This window comes from Sceloporus undulatus, chromosome 4, assembly GCF_019175285.1.
Source record: "Sceloporus undulatus isolate JIND9_A2432 ecotype Alabama chromosome 4, SceUnd_v1.1, whole genome shotgun sequence".
NCBI classification, from domain to species: domain Eukaryota; kingdom Metazoa; phylum Chordata; class Lepidosauria; order Squamata; family Phrynosomatidae; genus Sceloporus; species Sceloporus undulatus.
In genome coordinates, this window is record NC_056525.1 from 10,455,789 (window position 1) to 10,479,732 (window position 23,944).

The 23,944-nt window shown below is 42.5% G+C and overlaps 1 protein-coding gene and 1 long non-coding RNA gene across 4 annotated transcripts in view; one reads left to right on the forward strand and one right to left on the reverse strand.

Moving 5' to 3' along the window:
- NKAIN4 (sodium/potassium transporting ATPase interacting 4) overlaps window positions 1-23,944 on the forward strand; it is a 125,860-nt gene that overhangs the window by 12,884 nt on the left and 89,032 nt on the right. The window lies entirely within an intron of this gene.
- LOC121929573 lies at window positions 476-23,217 on the reverse strand. The gene is made up of 3 exons (XR_006103698.1): window positions 23,087-23,217; window positions 969-1,242; window positions 476-760 (listed from the first exon to the last, which is right to left on the reverse strand). It is a non-coding gene; the product is annotated as an uncharacterized LOC121929573 (long non-coding RNA).

The following is a 23,944-nucleotide window of genomic DNA, read 5'->3' on the forward strand; positions in this document are numbered from 1 at the left end:
TCCTCATGAATACCTTTTGCCACCTGAAGTCAGAATGAAGTACTCAGTGTCAGTAACATGGCTGGGTGCCTCGTTTTGAGCGCAACAGCTGTGCTGTGTGATGAATGGGGACCATGCGTGAAGGCAGCTCACCTGTTGTTCACTGCAAAAGCCGAAAACCTGCAGCAAAAGAGAACAGTTGTGTGTGTGTGTGTCTTTATGTGTTAGGGGGTTTGAGCCCAGAATACTCTAGGGGCACCCCAGAGTATTCTGGCAAGTGAAGATGGGGCCTGATTCTATCCTATTTTTGCTTACATATTGCTACCTTCTGATAATTTTACAAACCAGCTGTCTCCCCTATGTGCAAGCGGAGAAGTGAAAGCATGAAAGTACTTTTAAAGAAGTGATGTCTCCTTCCTATATACATTTGGGGTGTGAATATCCTACAGGAAGAAAACTGTGTAACTAAAACAAATTGGTTCCAAGAGAAGTATTATTATTTATTTTTATTTATTACATTATTTATTATTAAGTAATATTACATATAAATCCATGAAACAGTGATACCTTTATTGGGATAACCAAAATGCACATTATACGTGTTGCAAGCTGTTGGGGCTTCTGGGCTTCTTCAACAAGCAAAGGTGTTAAAAAACAAGAAATTTTGATGATGTTAGTCATAGGCCTGCATGTTGTCAAGATGTTGTGGTTGTTGTCTTCAGTTCAGATGGTATGGGGTATTCATGCAGGCAGTTCCCTCCTTCTCCTGGCCATGTGGGTACTGGGCGATTCAAGAAGTCCAGGAAATAAAATTAAAATTCCATTAGCAAGACAAAAAGATACTGCCTCTGAGATCCAGTTCATCTACAAGCCCCTTTGTTAAGAAGAGAACATTGAATTTCTATAGAAACTTTTACATCAGGAAAATGTTTAGGTGTTGTTCAGATAAAACATGCCAGTACAGTCCCATTATTTAAAAATTGTTTTACCTTTGTTGGAGGTAGTGTTTCCACCTTCACACCCATCCTCAGACATCCTTCCATCAGTCCCAAGACCTGGATACATCTGTTTCTTAATTGATGCTGGCTAATGTTCTCCTTTGTGCCAAAAAAGAAAGGGGGGCCCAAAAAAGAAGCCCTCCAGAGGGTGCATAATCCAGATTTAAATGGACTGAGCCTTCTGACTTCCCTGATTGGAGAGATTGTCCCATCTGCCAGCTTCACCCCAGGCTCTTTGCTGTCCATCTGCTGGGTGACCAGGAGCCTAGGAAGACAGCAACACCAGGTGGGATATTTGGACAAAAATGCCATGAAAGCCCTTAACTAATTTTCTATTCTCTTAGACTTTAAAAAAACAAACCACTAGCTTTTGCAACTGTGGCTAGAATAAAAATAATTACGGTACTTTTAAAAAATCAAGTGTAGCATTTATTTTGAGAGCTAGTGTGCTCTAGTGGTTTCAGTGTTGGACTAGGACTCTGGAGATCAGGGCTGGAATTCTCAGGCAGCCATGGAAACCTACTGGGTGACCTTAGGCAAGGCACACTCTCTCAGCCTCAGAGGAAAGCCATGGCCAAACCCCTCTGAACAAATCTGACCAAAGAGTTTATCACATGGGACAGATCCTGTGCAGCAAATGGACAGCAATTTAAAATGAAAAAAAAAATCTGCAAAAGCAGGTAGTTTTTCAGACGATGTTCAGGGTTAACCCAAACAGAAAGTAGAAAAAATCTGCAAAAGCAGGTTGATTTTCAGATGACGTTAGTGTTAAGGAGAATTTAACGCGACATTAACCTGGATGGAAAGTAGACAAAACCTGCTCCTTTTTACTTTCTGAAAATCCCGAAAGTAAAATGGGATGGGTTTTGTCCACTTTTGTGTGTGAAAAGCTACCTGCTTTTGGAGTTTTTTTTTCTGGTTTTTAAATCCCGTTTCTGCACGAGATTTTTGCAGTTTGCCCCGTGTGGTAAATTCCCAAGAAAATCGCATGATAGGTTCACGTCAGGGTTGCCGTAAGTCAGATATGACTTAAAGGCACTCAATAAGTTTTATTGCTTGTACATAAACAGGTATTTCATTGCCAGTGGCAAAACTAGACATTTTGTAATTATAGTTTTTTGTGGGTTTTTTGGGCTATGTGGTCACATTCTAGAAGAGTTTATTCTTGACGTTTTGCCAGCATCTGTGGCTGGCATCTTCAGAGAATGCCAGCCACAGATGCTGATGAAACATCAGAAATAAACTCTTCCAGAACATGGCCACATAGCCTGAAAAACCCACAAAAAACTATGGATGCCGGCCATGAAAGCCTTCGACTTCACACATTTTGTAATTGTCAGAAACAAATGTAACTCTCACAGTACTTCAGGGAATCCTATACATCTCTAAATCTGGGGCCTTGGCTACATGGACTGAAAGGCCCAATTCCCGCCCCCTGCCCTTCTGGCCATGTCCTGTTTGGATGACACACGGCCCAAACCGTCTGGATGATGTCCTGCATGTTGAGCACCAGAACCATGGTATAACACAATTCAAATGACTTTTAAGAACTTATTACTTATTCCAGATCTTCCTGGAAGATAACAAGAAAGTCATGATCAATATCAAATTTGTGTTTTTCTGTGTAACCTTTTATTCTATTTCAATAAAGAATAATCACAAAAGAAAGAAAAAATCTAAAACAATTTAATTTTAAAAAAACTTCTCTTTAAAAAATGATTTTAAAAACCTGGTGCCTCTCCTTTCTCTCCCCACTGAACCTTGCCCCACTGATGCCATCTCTTCAGCATTTTAAAGGGACACAGGCGAATGCCACAACCACTTTCTGCCAAAAGGCAAAGAGTTGGGAAACAGTGGTGTCACCACCCCATTTAGAGTGTCACCTAGTGCGGTCCACATCCCCACACACCCCTAACACTGGTTAGACTTAAGGGTGATCATTGCATTGCTTTGCCATTCTATGAAGAGCCAAACTTTCTGGTGTATTTAAGAGATGTGATAGTGTAGGCAGTCACCAGGATATGTGGTTGGCAGCCAACCACACTCCCTGTGTTGCCCTGCTTTGCTGGTGGGCATTTTTGCATAGAAATAAGCTGCAGGGTCCTGTGTTGCTGTGCAGCATGGAACTCCCTTTTTAAATGTTAAGAGAGAGAGAGCAAGAGAGAGAAACCCTGGTCAGCTTGTATATAATTAAGATAAAGCATTGCACATCCCTAGCTCCCAAAGAAGAAGTAATAAGCATAAAACACTAATTTTTTTGCTCCCAAAGTCCATGGTTGTTGCATTTCATTTTGCAGTAGTTATTTTGTTTAAATCCCAATTTTCCCCTAGCATGGGCCCAAGGCAAAGTACAACAAAGATTTTGTTACACAAAAGTTGTTTTTTAAAACAACAATGTAATAACCAATTGTATCATAAACACTAAATTAAAAGAATATAAAACACATTTGAAACATAATTATAAAAGATAAAGAAATAGCAAACTACATTAAAAAACACTTCTGCCACACAAATTAAGAGCCAAAATCCTGCCTTAATGAAAAAGTCAGCAATTTTCTGCAGTGAACCCCTGCATGGTTTGCATATGCATGAATGTTTCACTTCATTTTTCATGCCTTGTTTACAGGATACTTGATAACCCAACATTTGGCAAGTGTACAATCTCTCTCGCACACACACCACTTTTTCTCAGGCAGGCATTTATGGTTTTGTCTTTTACTGGAATGTGGTCAGACTTTGGTTTTGCCTGCTTTTATGCAATTTCCTGATTGTCGTTATTGCATCTGATATGTGTTTCCATTATTTTAAGGGATGCTGTTTTGCATTTGCTATACAAACTCATTTGTGTTTCCTTTGGGAAGGAAAAGTGCATTTATAAATCTTAAAGTAAATCAATAAGGTGAATAACACAAGCAAGGCCATGCCAACAAGTTTTTAAGAATAGAAAAACTCAACAAGAACTAGATCGAACCAAGTGCCCATTTAGTCATAGAATCATGGAGCTGGAAGAGAGCCCAAGGGCTATCCAGTCCATCCCCTGCCGTGCAGGAACTCACAATCAAAGTACCCCTGACAAAAGGCCATCCAGCCTCTGTTTAAAAACCTCCAAACAAGGAGACCCCACATTCTCCGAGGGAGTGTATTTCACTGTGGAACAGCTCTTACTATCAGGAAATTCAGATATTTAAAGATGGTGATGATATCCTCTCTCAATCTTAACTTCTTCATGCTAAAAAGACTCACCACCTTCAACCATTCTTCACAGGGCTTTGTTTCCAGATCCTTTACCATTGCAATCATCTTATCAGATTTCTTATCCGTTATCTGTCCAAACAATGAAAGAGGGTACTAAATCTAAACAGGCAAACAAACCCATTTTGAGGTGGAATTTCCATATCAAAATTAGAATGTCATAACTGGAAAAGCTGGAGCACTTCACATATTTACAGGTATTCATGTTAGTAATAGTAAGATCGACCTCATGACCTAAGGCAGGGGTAGGCAACCCTTTTGAGCCGGGGGCCGGGTTGCTGTCCCTCAGACAACTGGGGGCCCGAAGCCAAATAATAAATAATTAAAAATTTTAAAAAATTAATTAAATAAATAAACCAGGACAAATGTAGGACAAAATTTTCAAACGGAGGGCACTTTTTAAATAAAAAATGGAGGACACGCAAAAAAATTTGCTGATTTTTTAAAAAATGTTAAGATAAACACATGTTTCTGAGGCTTCTATAGACAATTGCCCCACCATGCCCCTCATGCGAGATGCCAATGGCCCCGGCGGCAATCGGCGGCAGGACCAGGCTGGGGCCAGTCCCAAGGCCTCGCCAGGCCGCATCTGGCCCGCGGGCCGCAGGTTGCCTACCCCTGACCTAAGGCATGGAAATTTTATGGAGGTGGGTTGGACTTTTGGTATACTTTTGGACTTGTTGGATTTTCGGTAGATTTGCCTGGGGCAGGTTATGAATTTGATAGCAGCAGCATCTTCTGTTTATTTACCTGTCACTTGTATCCAAGCCTTCCAAGATGATTGTAATATCTCCATTCTCATGCTAAAGATATTTCCCTGAGCCTCCATCTCACCCAACACACTGCTGCAGAATGTTTTCACCAGTTTTTGTTGCATTTATGCTTGAATGGCTTCTTCTGTAGAGACTGGTAGGCTAAGAGGGTGTTACTTAAGGTGCTTTCAGAAAAGCATCTGTCACAAAAGAACATGCCTTCAATATTTATTTATTTAGTGTATTCATACCCAGCTCTTCAGTCAAAAAGGCACCCAGAGCTGCTTACAAATCATTAATTTGACAGTTCTCGGCCCTCTGGCTTACAATCTAAATAAAACAGCACACACAAGGAGCAGGGAAGAGAAGTGGAGGAGAGGATTAAGTTCAGAGGTACTAGCGGTTCATCTCTTCCTCAGAGGCCAGAGCAGTGGCAGTCAGCACACTGACCTTTGAAATAGGTTTCAGGGTTACCACACACTCTGAAGACTGCATTCACTGAAGATGGCAGCCACAGATGCTGGTGAAACGTCAGGAATAAACTCTTCTAGAACATGGCCACATAGCTCAAAAAACCCCACAAAAACTTACAAAAATTACCACACATGGTTTCTCTCTCTCTCTCTCTCTCTCTCTCTCTCTCTCTATCTCTCTCACACACACACACACACACACATTCCAATTCCAGAAATGGAATTTTGGACACTGCTGGGCTTTTTTGTATTTTGGGCAATGTGTGTGTGTGACTTCTAGGGTCTTCAGAACAAGAGAATTCTACCAGACCTGAGATGAAGCTCAGAAGGAACCAAAGCCTGAAGAATGCAGGGTGACCAGACATCCTCCTTTTCCCAGATATGTCCTACACCTTCTGTCCCAGGGTCTGGAAGGAATTCCAAAATATCCTTCAGTATTTGGATGACTAAGAAGCTCGTTGAGTAACATCACTTGCTGTTCCCCTTCAAGAAATGTTTCTACTTGGCAGCCTGTTATCACATCCTTCTGAAGTTCTTTTTTCCTAGGAGTAACAGCAAACAAGACTTCCTCCCAGAGCTCAGGGTATAGTTTTTTCTTATAGGGGAAAAGGACTAATATGGTAGGCATATGCCTAACATAATCATCCTTTTCCCTTCTGAGAAGGTGGAAGGATAATCTTTCTAAAGCTAGTTTTCAAGGCTCCTCCCATATGCAATGGAGAGATGCTGCCTAGTAGATGTCAAGAAGTACATTGAGTAACACTTTGCTTTCCTCTTAGAGAAATGCATCTACAATTGGCCCCCTGCTTTCACCCTTACCAGCCACCTAGCACCACTTCCCTCTGCTTCCCTCTATTATGAATCTGATGTTAAATCCTTCTTCCTCCATCATCCACTTCCTTCTCCAGACCTTTCCCAGCCACCTAACATCACACCCCTCTATTCTGAATGTGATATTAAAGTCTTATCCCTCCATCATCCATCTTTCTCTTCAGACCTCTCCTGACCACCTGGAACCACTTTGTTTCCCTCCATTATGATGTTAAAAACTTCTCCCCTGCACACCAGAGAAGAGATGTTAGGTGTCCAGGATTTTTGTAACTTTCTACATCTTTAGCTTTTTGTGGGTTTTTCAGGCTATGTGGCCATGTTCTAGAAGAGTTTCTTCCTGACGTTTCGCCAGCATTTGTGCCTGGCATCTTCAGAGAATGCTTGCCTGGAAAAAGTTGGGTACATTTCTACATTTTTCTGGAATGCCCTACATTTTGTGGTGTGTTGTTTGCAGTTATGACATTGGGTCACTCTGTAAGAGTGACACCCTCCCATGGTGCCATGAATTTAAAAAGAATATAGGCAACATTAATGACAAGGAACAGGTCCCAGTAAAATCAGCATAGTGAGATGTTGTTGGAACCTCTGTGAAGGATGCAGTAGGTACTCACAGTGTTGGCACAGCAAGACAGTTGATCTCCAAGGTGCTGTAAGACCACTTTTATGAACCTAAATAAATGATTATGGTGTTCAGTAGCCCTGAAGGCCTCAGCTGGAGCAGGGCAACATATGGTGACTCCCATTAATGTTCAGCACTCTTTCCAAATGGCCTCTTTCCCCACTGCTCTTCTGGCCTTGTTTAGGCTCCTTTGTGATAATGCTTTTCCCTCATGAGTGAATGAGCACCACTGTCTGAATAGATCAACTAGCTAAGGATCTATTGCCTCACATATTCCCTTCAGCCATCAAGGTCAAATGAATGATGGGGTCAGGAGGCCAGCTTTGATGCAGCACATCTTTCGCCTCTTCCCCATTTCCTGGAAGCTGCCTGGATGAATCAAAATTGAGGAAAAGATTTGTTTTCTTACTAGTGCACCTACAACAGGGAAGCTTCATTCACAATGACTGTTTGCAGTAGCATGGTCAAAATACCACGAGGAGGGTGCCCAAGATGGTGAAAGGTCTAGAAATGAAGCCCTGGGGAAATGGTTGAGGGAGCTCAGTATGCTTAGTTAGCATAGACAGCAGTATACTAAAGGTGATGTGATTGTTTTGTTACATGCCTTCAAGTCATTTCCAACTTATGGCAAATCTATCACAGGGTTTTCTTGACACGATTTGTTCAGGGGGGTTGCCATTGTTTTCCTCTGAGGCTGAAAGAGTGTGACTTGCCCAAGCTCACCCAGTGCATTTCCAAGGCAAACAGCAATTCAGTCCCTGGCCTACCAGAGTCCCAGAACAACTCTCCAACCACTACATTACACTGACTGTGACAGAAGTGACAGCCATCTATGGATATCTGAAAGGCTACCACATTGAACTCAAGGACCTTGCTTTCTCTTGCTCCAGAGGATAGAACCTGAACCAGTGGCTCATATTTTGATGCTGATAAACCTCTAGAAGAAATTATTGACAGCAAAAGCTGTTGATAGTGGAACGAACTACTGCAGAAGGTGGTAAACTCTCCTTCATTGTATGTTTTTACACAGAAAACACATGGCTACCTGTCAGGGATGCTTAAGGTATAAATTCCTCCAATGGCAAGGAGTTAGACTACTTTGGGATCCCCTCCAACTCTTTCTATGCTGTTCTATAATCCTCAATTAAGAGTTGGTGGCTGGAATTAAATACCTATGGAGACTCTCTTCTTGTCATGATGCTCTTCCTGGAAGGCAAAGGATACAGCCTCACTATGAACCTTGGTCCCCTGACTGGCACACAGAGGCCAGAATAATCCTTCCATCTCCAGAGTGTCCTTTCTGTCAGGGAGAGGGAGGAGCAAGCTCCCTCTAGTATACAACAGTTGTGATCAGTTATGCCTCTGCAGCAGTACTTGGAAAAATCACTTGTTTGGATTATAGCTCCCAGCATCCCTCAGCCATCATGGTCACTATTGCAAGCTCTTCATGAGTTCAAGCAAAAGTTACTCTTTCAACAATCCTATCTGATTGTTTAAATCAGTGGTTTCCAAATTTGGTTTACTAAAATTTTGACTATAGTTCCCAGAATCTCTGAACACAGGCCATGCTGGCTGGGGCTTCTGGGAGGCCCAGCTATATCTGAAGATCCAGGTTTGGGAATTCATGGATTAAACAGAATTGGTCTGGATAAAGTCTGGGACTTTTCTTCATGCAAAACATATCATCTTGGCTCACCAAACCATAGAATAGCTGAGACTATATGGTTGCATGCATCTGTTACAGAGATTCGGTATGTTGTTGTTGTGTGCCTTCAAGTCCTTTCCAAATTATGGTAATTCTAAGGCAAACCTATCAGGGAGTTTTCTGGGGTTGAGAGTGTGTCTTGGCTCATCCAAGGTCACCCAGTGGGTTTCCATAGCCAAGTGAGGGATCAAACCCTGATTTCCAGTTGTTGTCCAATGCGTAAACAACTACACCATGCTGGCTCTCAGATATTCCAATTAACCCCTGCTTTGTGTGCACACATGTGGATTGAGGCCATTTTAGGAATGTGGATGGGGGAGTTCAAAAATCTCCACTAAAATAGCACTTGGCTGTGAACTGTGTCACTGGCGGCCAGAGAGAAAAGACATGGTAATGGGATATGGCTTTCGGCAAGTGTCTGGGACAAGAAAGCGATTGTGTGCCTCCCAATCGATGCATAATGTCCCTTTTGTTTCAGTTCTTCGATGACAGTTGATACTAGAAGTAACAGGGTCTGTTTGTTGCCAAATATACACTCTGTAAACTGGGACGGAGCAAATTCCTGAATGGATTCTTCTGAATTAGTGCTGGGGGTGGGGAGAAAAAAGAGAGGGCAATAAATCTGTGAGTCAGAATTAATTATCCTGATTACCTATGACAGTCACATGGGGATGTTTCTGGTAGCTGTTTGTGTGTCAGTGTGTCTACTGGCCTACTGACCAGATCTTCTTCAGCATAGGTGGGGTAGGGTGGGTCTCTTCGCCATGCAATTATAGAGCTGTGATTCCACTTTAACTGCTGTGGGTACATCCCCTGGACAACTGAGATCAGTGGCGTTACTCCCTTTGGTGTCACCTGGTGTGGTGCCTGGAAAGGGCTGCCAGGAGGGGCTGCAGACTGCCCCACCTTCCTTCTCACTGCCTAGCTCACATGCCCCCCTAGCCAGCCAGCCACTACTTGGACAGACTGCTGCTGGGATGGGGCAGCGCCACGGCTTCAGGAATTCCCATTCAGAGTCTTTTGTGGGTGTCATGCCAGACTCTGAATAGAGGCACATACATCCCAGTGGCTGCTGTGGGGGCTGGGGATGCTGTGGTCTTCAGAGGTTTAATTCAGGGAGCCGTCACCTTTCACCCAGCACCCACACCACTCCCAATGGGTGTACATATTCACTCTGCATTGTCACCCAGTGTAGTCCACAACGCCACATCCTACTAGTGACACTGCTGCTAGTTGCTCGATGGGGGAGTAAAATTCTCAGCCAGAAAGCTCTAGTGCTTCTCTAAACTGTAGATCCCAGGTTTCCCAGTGCTGTGATTGTGTAATATGAAAGGGCCCCTTGACTTTATGAGAATCTTTCCCACATACAACGGTTTTCCCAACTGGTCTGCCAGTCCACAGGGAGCAGCTACTGCTCAGTGGTATACCACATGCTTTGTTCATATAATGCCAGTACAGTGGGCCCTTGGTATCCTCTGAGGTTTGGTGGAAGGACCCTCCGTGGCTACCAAAACCCATGGATGCACAAGTCCCATTAAATACAATGGGGTAGTAAAATGGTGTCCCTTATATAAAATGGCAAAATCAAGGTTTGCTTTTTGGAATTTATATATTTTAAATATTTTCAAGGTGTGGATGCTTGAATCTGTGGATTAAAAAAAAAAACCTGATATAGAGGGCTGACTGTACCAGTGGGGAGGGGTGGCACCTATTTAAGTGGTTCAGGGAAACTGCTCTGGGCTTCAGTCTGAATTTTGAAGCAACTATGCAATGTGCTGAACATTGTTAAGGGAGAACTGCATTAAAGGGTGGCTAAAACCCCAAAGTGGATTCACTACCCCACTGGCATGGAAGCCATGAGCCTCCACTAGGTGTTTCAGTTGTCCTGACAACCAGTCCAGTTTTGAGGTCCATTGAAAGTGCTGGTCTTAACTTTTCAAGCCCACCAAAGCTTAGGACTGTGTTATCTCTCTTATCTCCTTGCCTGCTGTTCAGTCACTAATATCTTTGAATAAGCCACTTGAGTTTACTGGAGGAAAAGCAGGATCTAAATGTAGCAGACAATGTTGAAAAAAGTGAACACCATTTTGATTTGGATAAGAAACTCCTGGGCTAAGCATGTGCTCAGAGGTACCCTGGCTGAGTCTTAATTTTAGCTGAATCACTACATCTACCATCCATCTTCATTACATTCAATAGACCGGAAATAAATATTTGTAGAATAACCAACATAGAGAATCCCTTTGGACAATGTAAGTGACTAGATTGGAAGTTTCTGCTGTGTGCCTTCAAGTCACTTCCAATTTATGGTGATCCCAAGGTGAATCTGTCATGGGATTATCTTGGCATGATTTGTTCAGGGAGGGTTTACTATTGCCTTTCACTGAGGCTGAGAGAGTGTGACTTGTCACCCATTTGGCTTCCCTGGCTGAGCAGGAATCTGAACCCTGGTCTCCTGCAATCCTAGTCAAATACTCAGACCACTACACCATACTGGTTCTTACCATTGGAAGAGATATAAATAAATATCTTAAAAAATATCGACTGATGTGCTTATGCCTGCCTCTGATTAATATTCCCTGGGATTTTTGGAGAAGAGCCAGAGTTTGCTCTTCCATAACCTGTAAAAAAACAAGTTGAACTTGCAAGCCTGGGCTCTTTCCCCCTCTCTCTTTCCTCCCCACCCCTAAATATCACATAGGTAGAAACTAGGTATTCCGTTTCGGAAAGGGAAAGGCACTTAACATATGCCCAGAGGCCTTGTCTTCCTTATTTTAATTTTGATCATTGCAAAGCTGAGATCTGGAATTGAACACTGCTTCTGTAAGAAAGAAGCCCTTATTATCTTGCAATGAAGTGTTTAACCTTGTTAATAATAGTAAAAAAGAGTTGATTCTCCTTTGAATAAAACATAAGGCAGCAGATTAAGGTGGGATGAGGAGAGGGATGCTTAGCAGGAATGAAAGAGGTCTATAGAATGGGACATGTACACAAGGGATGCATGCCAAGGACTGTTGTGTGCAGAAACGTAATTGAAGCATTTGTTGGTTGGAGGCCAGGAAAACATGCATAATAATGGAATCTGGAGTCAGGTATGCTATTGTGAGACCAGGGGGAACCAAAACCAAAACAAGTTGCATAGGATGACAGGGGAGATGAATGATGGTATTCATTGAACAAGCCATGCTTACATAGCACCGTACAATCACTAGTCATTCTGCCCAATGTGACTCCTCTTGGCATCTCCAAGGGGCTTACAGTTCTAATACATAGAACAGGGTCCTTATATTTCCCCGTCAGTCTTTTTTTTTTAAAATGCAGGTGGAGGTGGGCTGCAAGAATTGTGCCTATTCCAAGACAAACAAGTTAAACTTGGTAAATAGTTAAACTTGGTAAATAGTGTCTACACTAGCCTTCTGCAATTAGTGATTTCCAAATATGATATACACTCGTCCTTCCACATTCACTGTAGTTAGGGGCACAGGATCCCTGTGAATGTGGCAAAACTGCAAATAACAAAAACACTATGTTTTCACCTGAGAGAACACCTCTCTAGAAATCTCTAGGTTCTCCAGTGCAACTCTGATCAATATCTGCCAGACACTCACCATAGCATAGCACTGAAAGAGCTACAAATGTCTACTGGAGTGTTCTCTCTAGGAATCTCTAGGTCCTTCAGTGTGACTTTTGGTTAAAGTTTACAATAGAGTTGTGCTGGAGGACCTAGATATTCCTAGAGAGAACAGATTAATGAAATCTGTGAATAATCAAATCTGCAAAAGTCAAAGTCGCAAATGTAGAGGGATAGGTGTGGTGGTTTGATTCTTGGATTATGACTTTGGAGACTAGAGTCGGATTCCCACTCAGTCATGGAAACTCATTAGGTGACCTTAGGCAAGTCACCTGCTCTCAGCATCAGGGGAGGGCAATGGCAAACCTTTTCTGAACAAATCTTGCCATGAAAAGTCTTAGGTTCACCATAAATCAGAAATGTCTTAAAGACACACAACAACAAAGATGTGGAGGACTCTAGCTCCCATCACTTCCATGACTGCACTGGCTGGTGTATGGAAATTTTAATCCAAGACATCTGGAGCATGCTGAGTCTAAAAAGTGTAACAACTGACCTTGGGGTTACCACCTTGGGGGCAGCTCATTCCCATTAAAGTGCCATTAAAACCCTCTTTTTTATATCTTATCTGTGCATTTTTTTTCCTGTTGATTCTTGCCTACAGGACATAGTGTCTCAGGACTTTTTTTCAACCCACTCTTGAGGTTACCCATAGGATCCTCTGGTTCTTGAAGGGACAACTAAGAGCTATTAGTTTTACAAAACATCCATTTCTGGTGGATCAAACTGGTATATTACGATATAATCAGTGGTTCCCAACCTTTGTCCCTCCATTTGTTTTTGGACTTCAGATTCCAGGAGTCCCAGCCAGTTTGGCCAACAGTCAGGTAAGTCCAAAACACCTGGAGGACCAAAGGTTGGAACCACTGAGATAGCTTGTTTGCATTTTTGAATTCTCCATTGCCGTGTAGTTAGAGTGATTATCATGACATGTGCATTCACTTAGTGTTTTCCACATCATCATCAATGGACTGCTGCCACCATAAGCTGATACTTCCTTCAGACCAAAAGAAGAAACTGCATAGAGAGTAGCTGAACAATATTCTATCCATAAGCTTGAGAAGATCAGCTGATGCTTCCTAACCCAAATAAAAAACTTCTGAGTTGGGATGGTTGACTGAGCAGACTGGCAGGATACCATGAGGACCAATGGTATTCTGCTCCTGATTACAACATGTGTCAGTTTCCAGACTGGCAGAGCATGGGTGGGTGTTTATGTGTCCACCTGCTACCATGCCATGGAGCCACTGCCAACCCTCACCCTTTCCCCACCACCACCATTGCATCTTCCCTGAAGGTCCCTGTTGCTGCCTGTGAAGGTGGAAACATGGTGTCTGGATACACCCAAATGGCCAGGTACCCCATCTAATATCACAGGTTGTGATGGGGGCCTTCAGGGAAGATGCAATGACAGTAGTAGGTAAGTGGCACATGGGGCACTGTGGTGTGCTGGCTGTCTCTGAGGACAGGAAACTCTGCAGCAATTTTCAGGAAACTCTCCAGCAAACAGCTGGTTCTTTTGCCCTGCGTTAAGCGGGCTGGGACTGGGCCAGAACTGTCAGATTACTGTCCAGTTTGGCTGATCCTATTCCAGGGTTATTCACCTGTGTTGTTCATACAGAACAACATGAGGTCTGGCCCATGAGTATGATAGTGGGTGGCTTCTGTTGTGGTGGAGCAGTGAATCTACTGCTTTTTTAAAATCTGAAGTGTAACGGAGCTATCCAAGGTGCTGAAACATTTATGAGGGATGGGAGTTCATCCAATCGGATTCAGGCCTCAGCCTGAAACAGTAGTGAAGAATGTTGGCAGCTGTAGTTCAGCAAAATTTGGAGGACTATCATCTTCCTACCCGTCAGTCTAGGACAGGGATGAGCAATGGTAAAACTCTAGGGGGCCACATGGCACTCAGGAGACCTTGGAGAGCCACACCACCATCCACTTCCGCACACACAGAAAAGCATATGATGTTTATGCATGGGGCATTTTCACCGTATTTGGGGGCATTGATGAAAATGTGCCGTGCAAAAACACTTTATTCTTTCTAGGTCTTTTTAGACCCAAGAGAGCCCTTTTTCTCACAATAGGATGTGAGCACAAGTCATTTCCTATTTTCTGTTTCAAAAAAGCCTTCTCAGGCACTTGTATTGATGCAGGGTGCCCACATCATTAGTTGGGCATTTGAAAATTTTCACATTGTTTTACTCATGGAAGGGAGGGACAAGTGGCCTCCAAATATGTTGGAAATGCCCTCCACACCCATATAGGGCCTTTGGGAGTGGGGTATTTTGAAGCATTAAAAAAAAATCATAGGTGGCTTGGATGGCCACAAAAATGGCTCTGGTTTAATAGATGAGGAAGAATATCCCACAAAGAAGTCAAAGAAGTGGTTATTTCTGACAGCGCAAACCTGATAGAGAAAGGAAGAGAAGCCAAAGAAAAGAATGGAGCAGTCCTTGTGGAGGGAGGCACACATGACCAGAGCATGAACCCAGTGTTTTTGCCAAGGGGGATGCAGATGAAGGGGTCAGAAGTGAGTGAACTCCCTGCTTGCATTCACCCATGAGAAAGGAAAACCAGTTTTTCATGACCTCTTTACCCAAAGCCACACTCCCTTTCCCATCCCTTGGGGAAAATAAACACTGCTTCACTTGGTCACTGAGGTGTTGCCTTCTCCATTTGCCAGCAAAAATATCATCTGGTTCTGCTTGAAATGTATCACATACATTTATTCCTAGAAATAACAAAAGGGTTGCTTCACTCTCTTGCATTCTTGCATTTCTAGAAGAAGGCGAGCCTGCCGTGGCAAAAGTTACAGAATCACATTTCCACCTCTGTGCTCCCTCAGTTTGATCCCACTGTTTTTCTGAAAGAGGATAGTTTGTCTGGGAATAACTCAGGGTTGCAGGGTGAAATAAAGGGCAGGGCCCCTGTCCCTTTAATGGTTGTGTAGAAGAGAGCATTTCAGCAGATTTACTTGACCACACAACAGCCAGAAGGTCCTTATTTCTGACCCTACAAGGCTTGTCCTATACATCCTGAACTTGCTTGCTGCTTCTGATGTGGTAGAAACCCCTATTCTGTTAGTAGTGTTGTGTTGCTGAGATGCAGTTGCTAGTCCAGTCTGTTTCAGTACACTGAACTGAGAGTTACAGGGCATTATTTTGTGGGGGCAGCAACTATCTTGGGCTGGCCCTATATTGGGGTACAGTAACTAAGGTCCAAATCACAGTGCAGAAATAATCCAGTTTGAGACTGCTTTAACTGCTCTGGCTCAGTGCTAGGAAATAATGGGAATTGTAGTTTATTGTAGCAACAGAGCTCTCTGACAGAGAAGATTAAATGTCTTGCAAAATGACAGATCCTAGAATTCTCTAGCATTGAGCCATGAAAGTTAAAGCAGTCTTAAACTGGATTATTTCTGCAGTGTGTTTTGGACCTAAGTTTTAGAGCCAGTGTGGTGTAGTGGTTTAAGTGTTGAACTATGACTCTTTAGATCAGGGTTTGATTTCCAGCTTGGCCATGAAAGCCATTGGGTGGCTTTGGGCAAGTCACATGCTCTCAACTTCAGGGGACGACAATGGTGAACCTCTGCTGAACAAAGCTTGCCAAGAAAAAGCCACAGTAGGTTCGCCTTAGGGTCACCATAAGTCAGAAATAACTTATAACAACAGCAACAACCACAAAGTTTTACTGCCTCTTACCATATTTCTGGACTCCACAGTTTAGCTGCCATGGTTCCATCCTACAGAATACTGGGATCTGTAGCTTTGTAAGGTCCCTATAGTTCTTGATAAGAGAGCTCTAATTCTGATGGAGAATTCTCCATTCAGTACCAAATGTCAGATCGCGTTTCATAGGATGGAGGACATATGACAGGTATAATTGTGCAGTGTGGATGGATTCTCACCAGTTTTTGAAGTGACCAGACAGAATCATGCTTGACTATCTCACCATGTCTTTGGAGAGAGAAAATAAGCTGTGCTCCAGTTTTGATTCGTTTATGAAGATGGAAGGAGAGAGGAGGGAGGGAGGGAGGATTGCATCTACTATACATGTAATTACTGCAGTAATTAACCGAGTATTCAATCACTATAGATTTCCTTCCCTGGGGAAAAATCAACAGTGCAAAATCAATGAGGGCCCAATCTATTCTATGGTCTTTCTCGAGGAGCTTTGCTCTTTGGGATAAATCCTGTGCAAAATGACAAGTGGATCTCAACACTCTCCCATGACATATTCCAACACTATGCAGATTGCTTGACTCAAGAAATATTAGCTCTTAAAAATCAGTCTTATTGGCTGAACTGATGTACTTTGCTGCATTTATGGAATGAGTTGCCAGGTATTTTTGTCCTTGTGAACACAGTGGGCTGCCTGGAGCAAAGGGTCACCTGTGAGTTCAATGAGAACTAGAAGAACACAGGATTGGAGCCAGGAATCAGCAGTAGGAGCATCAGTTTCTTTCTTGTAAGAGAAGCAAGGAAACCCCAAAGGCAGGCCAGTTAAGGGGCAAAGTCAGGGTACTGTATACAAACAAAGCCAGTGTGGCATAGTGGTTTGAGTGTTGGCCTACAACTCTGGAGATCAGGGTTTGGTTCCCAGCTTGGCCATGAAACCCACTGGGTGATCTTGGGCACATCACATGCTCTCAGCCTCCTGTGAAGGCAATGGCAAACCTCCTCTGAAAAAATCTTACCAAGAAAACTCCACGATAGGATAATAATAATAATAATAATAATAATAATAATAATGATAATAATAATAGGATTTATTTATATACCGCCCAATCACTGGGAATCCGAGCGGCTTACAACAGAGGGGATAACAGACGGTTCCCTGCCCTCAGGCTTACAATCTAAAAGACATGGCATAAAAGGAGAAGGGAATGGTGAGGGGGGAGGGGATCAGGTCCAGCATTCTTCTCTCCCTCTGAGGCCTGGACCAAGGCAGATGGACCAGAGGGAGGGCTCTCTATCTTCAGGCTGGCCCTGATGGAGCTGAGCCAACCTATTCTCTCCCTCAGAGGCCGAAAGATCTTAGGGCTGTCATAAGTCAGAAACCACTTGAAAGCACAACAACAACAATTAATTTGTTTTTTTTTTGTTTGTTTTATTTATATACCGCTATTCCAAGGATCATAGCGGTGAACAGCAAGTAAGCTAATTAGCAAGTAAGCTAATTTGTCCCCAACAGTCTGGGTACTCATTTTAGCGACCTCGGAAGGATGCAAGCCTGAGTCAAGCTTAGGCCCTTTTAGCTGGTCTTGAACTCGCAACCTTGTGGTTTTGAGTGAATGGCTGCAGTACAGGCATTTAACCACTGCGCCACCAGGGCTCCAAAAACAACAACAATTGTATATGACAAGTAAGAGCCAGCATGGTGTAGTGATTTGAGCACTGGGCTGTGACTCTGGAGACTAGGGTTCATTTCCCATTTGGATAGGGAAACCCACTGGATGGGCAAGTCAAATATTCTCAGCCTTGGAAATAGAATCATAGAATTGTAGAGTTGGAAGAGACCACAAGGGCCATCCAGTCCAACCCCATTCTGCCATGCAGGAATTCTCAATCAAAGCATCCCTGACAGATGGCCATCTAGCCTCTGCTTAAAGACCTCCAAGGAAGGAGACTCCACTGCACTCTGAGGGAGTTTGTTCCACTGTCGAATAGCCCTTACTGTCAGGAAGTTCCTCCTAATGTTGAGGTGGAATCTCTTTTCCTGGAGCTTGCATCCATTGTTCCGGGTTCTCCTCAATATGACATCCCTTCAAATATTTAAGCATGGCTATCATATTACCTCTTAACCTTCTCTTCTCCAGGCTAAACATCCCCAACTCCCTAAGGCGCTCCTCATAGGTCAAGGTTTCCAGACCCTTCACCATTTTAGTCACCCTCCTTTGGACACACTCCAGTTTCTCAACATCCTTTTTGAATTGTGGTACCCAGAATTGGACACAGTATTCCAGGTGGTGCCTGACCAAAGCAGAATATAGGTTCACCATAAGTTGAAAATGATTTGAAGACAACAACAATACAGAAGAGAATTTGAATAGAGCCTAAGCTCACTGAACTGGGATAAGGCCCACTGACCATAGCAGGACATGCTTCCAAGTAAATATGCAGTTTATCACACTGTTAGCCTCCAGGGTAGAAACTGCATTAAAGCCATGGCAGGGAAGGGCAGAAATGTTTATTATTACATCATGGATAGCCATCCCTTATTGGATTCTCTCCCCAGCCCCCAGCCCACTTTGCTCAGCTAGTCTCTAATGAATTTCCTTCTTTTGCCTGGCATCATTTTGATTTGTAATGTAAATTACCAGGCCCAGTGTAGAGACAAGAGCACTGCAGGGTTCTAATTACAATTTTCATTAAACTCCGTCTGTTTCGAACATCCCAAGTAGTTCTGGGGAGCTGCTGTGGGAGCAAGAGGAAATTAAAGCGGCATCACTTAGCTGCAAAGGACAGGAACGGTCAAGCTTGCCCAGCTGCTTAACAGAAAAGCAAACTGGAATCTATCTCTCCACCATCTCCCAGGCTTGTGGGCAGCAGTGTTTAAGAGAAAAATAAGATTGTGTGGACTGATCCCTTTCCCCCTTCGACACACACAGAGATATCCTGCCCCCATGCCCTAATGGTACAGCCATTTGTTTCAGAAATTAGCCTGCCTTTTCATTTTTTTAAAAAAATCTAGCAATCCATTCTTGACCTAATTAGAGGGATTAGCAATTCCAACTCTGCCTGATACCTGCGAGGGCAGATCATTGTTCCCATAAATTAACCAGCAGGGCTGACAGAGCAAATATCGCAATGCACTGTAATGGATGGCAGCTCCGACAGCTGTGAAGTCACTCTGGATTTAAGTCAGAACGTTAAAGGAGTTATCCAAACTGCTGGACTATATCTCTCAAATAGAGCCAGCACCTTGACGATTCCTAGATTGGCTTTCCCAACTCAAAAGACATTGGAGGTTCCAGTTGCCACTGGTTCTGTGGATCTATGCTTGGGTCCTTCCCTTGCACAGCTAAAAATGTGACAAAAGATGGGAAGTCTATAAGCATTTCAGAGTGGTGTTGGTGTTCTTGTGTGCCTTTAAGTTGCTTAAGACTTATGGCAACCCTAAGAAGAATCTATCATTGTCCTAACAAGATTTGTTCAGGGGGTGGGGTACCTTTGCCTTCTTCTGAGGCTGGGAGAGTGTGGATTTCCATGGCTGAATGGGAATTTCAACCCTGGTCACCAGTCTTAGTCCAACATTCAAGCCACTATGGAGTTTATCACATGGGAGGAATTTCACTTGATTTCGAAAGAAAAGAAAGTGGGGCCAGAACGCATTCACGTGAATTCGCTAGTTCAGCGAATTTACATGAATTCGAATTGTGTTTGAACTGACTTCCCATTGCCCGAAAATAGCTTCCCATTGCCCGAAATTGTGTGTGGTAGTCTATCACGCAATAACGTTAAACCCCATGATTGCGTTCGGATTGCCATTGGATTATACTTTCAATTTCCCTTGTCTGATAAACTCTTACATCACACTGGCTCTCTTAGGCCTTGTCTGCACTGATCAGGCTACTCTGGAGGCAGACTGGAGTATCCGGGCCCCAGAGCTGCTCTAACCTCCCCTCATTTCTTCAGCCTCTATTTCAGTGCTGTTGTGGCTGTCTGAATGGGCATCCCACAAAGCCACCTAGAGTGTCCACCATCACTGTGGGTCACTCATTTCTCAGGTCAGAATGAAGTGCCCAGCAATGGTCGCATGTTAGGTACCTTGTTCTGACCTCAGAATGAACAACCCATAGTGGATGCTCTGGGCAGCCCAACAGGACATCTGTGCAGACAGTCACCATGGTTGAGAAGCAGAGGGCTCCAGATCTGCCCAGAAGTTCTGGAGCAACTGGTAAGACTTTTTATATACTGTAAATTCTTGGTTCTGGCATGGAACATGCTGGACATTGTCTAGACTTCTCATATCCGAACTGAGGTTGAGCTGTGCTTTGTCCAGACAGGATTTGGCCCATGCAGACAAGGCTTCAGAGTGGTATAACAGTTCTTAACTTTGGGGGGACATGGACCCTCTCAAGAATCTGATTAATGCTATCGATGCACTCAGGAGAAGGCTTATTTAACAAAGCCCCTGACAAAGAAATTCCTTTTTATGTCTATCCAAGCCCTTCCTTTCTTGTCCTCTTTCTAGCTGGATGATTTTTGTTTTGTTTTGGCAACACTGACATTGGGATGGTGGTAGAAGAGGGCTGGAGAACACAGAGTTTTGATATCAAGGTGCTGCAGCATATCTGTAAAAAATAATTCAATAAATTTGAGCTGGGAGGAATGGGATTCTGCTCTAGCTAATCCCGCTGTACCTGTGTGTGACTGCCTACAACAAGAAAGGTAAACAGTAGCTGCCTCCAGAATCCCACACTGAGCATGCATATGCAGCAAAACAGAAAGAACAAGGAAAGCCAGTAAGCCTGCCTCACCAGCTACCCCCAGCATGTTTTAAAAAGCATAGCTCTATATGTTTGGCTGCTAAAATGTAAATCGTAAGAAAAGTGGTGAGGAAAGAAACGTAATCAGCTCGGGATGCATTTTGGAAGAAACTTTCAAGTGGTTTCTAGAAGCTTTGAAATATTTGTTTGTTTACTTCCACAAGGCTTACCTGACCTGGTTGTTTCATTGTTGAAGTAAAGCTTTGCTGAAACAGAAAATTTGGTTCCAGAGGCAGAAATAACATGGAACACAAAAAAGAAGAGTACTGTAGTTACTCTCATGTTATTTCTGCCTCTGGTATCAAATTTTCTGGTAAAGAAGTAATGCTCAGAAAGACATCTATTGCATTAACTGAGGTAGTTCTGTGCTCCTCCCTGCCCACAATTTGCTTTGCAGAATAAATTATTTGGGGGAAAACTACCTATTTTAGAAGAAGAACCTTAGAGCAACTGTGTGAAACTGAAGGACCAAGTATTGGGTCAAACTGCTTTCCAAATTGCCATTATCTTTCTCGTCTGAATTACAGTTTACTGTTGTATCTCAGCATGAGAAACTGTTCATGCAGATAACTGCAGTGATATACGAAATGGAACAGAACATCCCTGGCCATGGAATGAAGAAATCCTCACACCTGACTAATCCCTTCATGAATAAAACAAAACAGATTGAATATGGATCTCAATGTCAACAGTTTGCAGCCGTGCATATTCCAACATTTCATAGATGTAAATTAGGACATTTGTGGCCAAGCAATATCACATTGTAATCAAGATGTCAAAAGTTACTAATGAGGAAGAACACAGAAACTAGGAAAAGTTGCATCAGTTTGCTTTTGGCTGAGTCTACTAGGAAGGGCAAGATTCTGCCCCCTTGTCTACTCTTCCCTCTATTGAATTAATTAGGCTCCTGCCACACTGCAGAAATAAAGCAGTTTAACACCACTTTAACTTCCATGGCTGAATGCTATAGAATTCTGGAATTTGTAGTTTGGTGAGACATTTAGCCTTCCCTGTCAGAGGCCTCTGGTGCTACAACAAACTACAAACCCCATAGCATTGAGCCACCAAGAAGACTGTTATGTGTCCTAAGCAGAAATGCATTATGCACACTAGTAACCCACAGGTATCTCTAACATGGCTCAATCCTATTTCCCAACATTCATTGCAACACACTTGTCAAAACTATAGTTGTTGTATTTCTTCAGTTAATTTCTGATTTATGAGTTTATCACACTGGGGCTAATTTCGGCATTAAAGAGAGATTAAAGTGCATTTAAAGCACCCTACAAAGAAAGCAAAAATGGCAAGTAGTCAAATTTTGCTGCTTTTGGCCAATGGCATTTGCATGAATGGCGAGTAATTGTGTGAATGATTATCACACGTAATTGCACAAATAAAGTGATATCAGAAATGCATTGTCTCTGAAATCCCAAAAGTAAAAAGATGCTTCTTTGTGACTACTTTAATGGTGGGTTTTGTGTGATGTCAGGTGAAATCTTTTCATGTAATTACGTGATTTTTCTGGGATATTCACAAGATAAACTCCTGATCTCCTTCGCATGAAAAACTGCTTATAGTGATTCTAAGGTGAACCTATTATGGGGTTTTCTTGGGAAAATTTGTGCTTGGGTGGAGCTTTCCTTTGCCTTCTTTTGAGGGTGAGAGTGTTAAATCTCTGCTAAACCCCTGCCAAATTCGAACAGTGGTGGGAGGGCAGATGTTTCACATCAGACAGAAATGTCCAACAACTTCCATAGAGGAAATTACACATGCATAAGACACCAACAGGCTTCTTTCTATTAAGTTTAGATATTAACACAACTTGGAAAGGAGTCATTTGTCCACCATAGAAATGTGTGTGGCAGCTAGATAATCCTTATCATTAAGAAGTAAAAATTGGCCAATAGTCCTCTCAAGAATATTTAATTTCTTTTGCACTTTATGCCACAAAGTATAGTCTGTTTGAAAGTCATACATATTAAAGACAGAGTGTGAAAAATCTCTTATAAAGTCTTATATATGCACCTGGGTATGTCTCTTTCTACTAGATCTTGAGGGAAGAGGTGGGAGAACTACAGTATCAGTTGATTAGATGCTTTGTTTTGTTTTGTTTTGCCTTGCATCACATCAGCATTTAGGGTGAACATGCCAAATTCCACTTCAACCATTTATTTATTCATTACCATCAATGTGCATAGTGATTTGCAAAGAACAAAGCAGTAGTTTGACAGGTTTCTTCCCTTTCTTATAATCTAAAATCCAAAGGAAACAACAAAAAAGAGAAAGAAAAAGAGTCAAGTGCAAAGAGAGTAAAAATATGTGACTGTTTCCATCACAGTTGTTATAGCTTACTTGCATGAGGAGAAGCTTCTCAGCCTGGTAGTTTCCAGATGTATTGGATTACAACTCCCGTCATCCTAGCTGCTGGTGGGCTGCTCTTTGTCCACTTTGCATTGCATTCATGGTAAATGTAATTCATCAGACAGAAGGGAATGCTTCTAATATTTGAAGATAACATTTACCATCTACTGTTCTTTTAAAATAAGCCTTGATTGTTAAAAATAAAAATTCTGCTGATCAGTTAATTAACAGCAGCTCTTTATTCAATTGGGATATTCTAAATCAATTAATCTAATTCGAAGTCAACACAGAGCAACTTTCCACATCAGGAGTCAGATTTTAGTTAGAATCATAGAGCCATAGCATCTTAAAGTAGACAGATACCACAAGGACCATCATGTCTTCTGCATTAATAACATTGGTCATCTTGACCACACTGATTCTGCTTGGCCCTAGGTGTCCTGGTTTTCATCTGTGAAATATTGAAGGGTATATAATGTACACTTTCTCTGTAACTTGCTTTGATAGTGTAGGCAAGCATATCTATATTTACATCTTTCTATCTATGTATTTGGAATTGTCCCACCAAAAACAAAATGGCAGCATACCAAAACAAAATGCTTCAAGAACATATGATTTCAGAATAATGTAATTACAAAAATTTGATTTTATAATGATGAAGCAGATAAGCTAAAGCCATTGAGAATATAAATGTGTACAAAACATGGACAGGAATTGATGCAAAGATAATACAAAGCAATATGAGAAGTAATCAGTGTGTTATGAACACATAATGTGGGATCTATGTTTGCCTGTCTGTATATTTGCAAGGTGGTTCACTCATCATAGACACGTGCTGTTGTTGTGCTT